Source organism: Poromitra crassiceps, assembly GCF_964638095.1.
Source record: "Poromitra crassiceps genome assembly, chromosome: 17".
Lineage (NCBI taxonomy): Eukaryota > Metazoa > Chordata > Actinopteri > Beryciformes > Melamphaidae > Poromitra > Poromitra crassiceps.
Genome location: NC_139635.1, coordinates 932,245 through 935,908, shown reverse-complemented (window position 1 = coordinate 935,908; position 3,664 = coordinate 932,245).

The window sequence follows — 3,664 nt, the reverse complement described above, 5'->3', positions numbered from 1 at the left end:
CGAGCAGGGTTTTAGGGCCAAACGTCCAGAAAATTATGAACGAGAGCCTTGCAGGAGACGTACCAGCAAACTTTAAACATGCTGTGGTGCAACCACTGATTAAAAAGCCCAACCTGGATGCCTCTGTCCTTTCCAATTTTAGGCCCATTTCCAAGCTCCCCTTTCTTTCCAAAGTGTTGGAAAGGATTGTACTCTCCCAACTGATGTCCTTCCTGAACACTCATGGCATTTTAGAAGTGTTTCAGTCCGGTTACAAAGCGCTGCACAGTACTGAGACTGCGCTCCTGAGAATTTTTAATTACATCTTTTTGGCCACAGACTCAGGTGACTCTCTCATTCTTGTATTGTTAGATCTTACTGCAGCGTTCGATACAGTAGACCACACCATCTTGCTTTCCCGCCTGGAGCACTGGGTTGGCATTAAAGGTTCAGCCCTTGAGTTTTTCAGGTCATACCTGTCAGAGAGAAGCTTTTGTGTCAGCCTGGGGGAGACGCTGTATCCTCTACGGCATCTCTCCACAGCGGGGTGCCCCAGGGCTCAATCCTTGGGCCTATTTTATTTATGCTGTATTTGCTCCCCCTAGGATCTATTTTTAGAAAACATGGTGTCTCTTTTCACTGCTATGCGGACGACAGTCAGATTTACTTTCCTTTAAGACGAAACAACCCTGACTCCTTAAATCCTTTGTTTGCATGCTTGGATGATGTGAAAGCATGGCTGTCTCTAAACTTTTTGAATTGTAATGACAGCAAAACTGAAGTCATGGTGTTCGGTCCCAGCAATGCACATCTGATTTCTCCTGTTGATCTGGGCCCCCTCGAACCTTTTGTGAAGCCAACTGCTACCAATCTAGGGGTGAAAATTGATTCTGACCTCAAGATGGACAAACAGATTAATGCTGTAGTCGGGAAGAGTTTTTTTCCAGCTTAGGAGGCTGTCCAAAGTCAAATCGTTTTTATCTCGTCCTGTCTTTGAAACAGTCATACATGCTTTTATGACCTCCCACCTTGACTACTGCAATGCCTTGTATGTTGGTGTCAGCCAGGCCTCCATCTCTCGGCTGCAGTTAGTTCAGAACACCGCTGCTCGTCTGCTGACTGGTACCCGTAAGCAGGAGCACATTAGCCCAGTACTGGCCTCCCTCCACTGGCTCCCTGTGCATTTTAGGATTGATTTTAAAATTTTGCTGATTGCTTTTAAGTGCCTTAATGGCTTGACCCCCATTTACCTCTCCAACCTGCTGGAACCCTATGCTCCTTCAAGGTCCCTCAGGTCCTCCGATCAGCTTCTCCTGGCAGTCCCCAAATCCAGGCTGAAGCTCAGAGGTGACCGGGCCTTCGCAGTGGTGGCCCCGAAACTTTGGAACGACCTGCCTTTGCACGTCAGGGAAGCCCCCACTCTGCTAGTGTTTAAAGCACGCCTCAAAACTCATTTTTATTCATTGGCTTTTTCAGCCTGAGTGTGTTAATCATTTTATGTGACACTTTGTTCTTTGTTTTTGTACTGTATGATTGTGGTAGGCCTATGCTATTCGTTTTTGACTTGTACAGCACTTTGTTTTCAACCTTGTTGTTTTTAAACGTGCTTTATAAATAAAGTGGATTGGATTGGATTGTCTGAAAAGACTGAAAACTTACACAAGGAACAGAATGGGACAGGAACGCGTAAAGAGCTTGGCAAACCTTGCAATTGAGAGGAAGATACTAAAATCTCTTAGACAGAATCCTCAGTGGTATGAAAAGATCATAGACATCTTTGCCGCACAGACAGAAGAATGGACTTTACTTTCAAGTAAGACGGTTTTACCTTGACAACAAAAACATTATAAATTGAACCCCAGCTCACTTCCTGTTGCAGTGTTTGCTATCAACAGAAAATAAAAAAAAACATTAGGGTATAGGAGTGACATATTTGGGACCCGTTTCTGGCCTACGTTAGGGGCGGTGGGGGACTTGCTCAGCTGGTTTGTCTTGGCCCCTTGTATGGGACTCCATATGCTCCATGTTCTTTAAGCATGTAAGCACCCTTATATGGGTGGTAGCACCATATTATAATTGTCAATATTATATGTATGCTTTGCTTTGTTTTCCAGCTGTGTCTGAGCTTGTTTGTTTTGTTTTGTTTGTATGTTGTTAAAACTGCAAATAAAATATATATAAAGAAAAGAAAAGTGGAGTAATCCTAATGCTAATTTAAAAAGAGATATTCCTCTAAATCTGTCTTCAAACTGCAAAAGAGAGAAAAAACGCCCACATTTTTTTAGGCGGCGACCGAAGCGTCCTCCCCTTTTTCCAAGCTCATCAGCCGCCACTGGTATAGGCACTGATACATGTTGTGTAAGATTGAAGGATTCACAGATGTTTAAGAATTATATTGCAAAAGAGGGATCATCAAAATGAATATTAAAATCCCCAAACATAATAACCCTGTCATATTTGAGAAGGACAGATGATATGAAATCAGAGAATTCAGATAAAAACTTACAACTAGATTTAGGAGGGCGACAGTGACAGGAATGCAGTTTAGGTGGTTCTTAAAAACTATCGCAAGGCCACTGCCTCTACCAGTGAGCCTGGGAGAATTAAAAAGCTATAACTGGGAGGCCACAGTTCAATAAGTGGGCAATTTTCACCAGGCCTGATCCATGTCTCTGTAAGAATAAAAAGTCTAAATTCTGAGAGATTATAAAATCATTTAAAACAAATGATTTATTTGACAGGGATCTTACCAGGCAAGCTTAACCGAGGATGCTAAAGGCTGAACTGTCTGACAGGGGATATAGACTAGATTATTTGAGTCAGCTGAGATTCTTCTGGATTCTAACGGAGCTAGGAGATTATAGTGTAAATACAAGAGGGATTACAACTTGATGGGCTGTTTGGGGTGCCTATAGGAACAGTAAAAGAGAGAAGAGGCATAGTGGCAGCAGGACCCGCATTTTCTGGTACTGGGCTAAAAAAGTGCAGAGCCAGAATGCTGGGCAGGGTCTTGCTGGGAAAACTGTCACTTAAGGCTAAAAGCAATAAAATTAATACAATTATGGGTCAGCATTCCTATTCCCTTCCTGTTAGGATGCAGACACGACACGATAAAACACGATTTCAGACGGACAAGCCCGTCTTTATTGTCACACAATTACAATCAACACATGCACGGAGGGCCACAACACACACATGCTGACGGTGGCCGGTGAAATTTGTCCTCTGCATTTAACCCATCCTGGCTTTGTCCTTTCCTCCGGGGGGCAGGCCAGGAGCAGTGGTCGCTTTCTCGTACAGCGCCCGGGGACCGACTTCGGATGTTGTCGTCACTGGTCAGATGACGATGACGATCTGATCTTCTGCATGTTTTTAATGGGGGGGGGGGGTTATATACGGAGGAACCCCCCTGGGGGAGCACGTGGGAGAACATGCAAACTCCACACAGACAGAAAGGCCCTTACAACGAGATACCCCACCTGGGCAGTAGGCACTGAAGATATGGGGGGGAACACAACCACAGCGCCCACAGTGTCCCAGGCGAGAATCGAACTCAGGACCTTCTGACTGTGAGGGGACAGCTCTACCACTGAGCCACCGTGCCCCCATTTTTAAACAGGTTCCACTTGGTCCAGAAAGAGTCAAAGTTACTGATGCAATCAAGACCAGTAGCTAAGCTGTAATT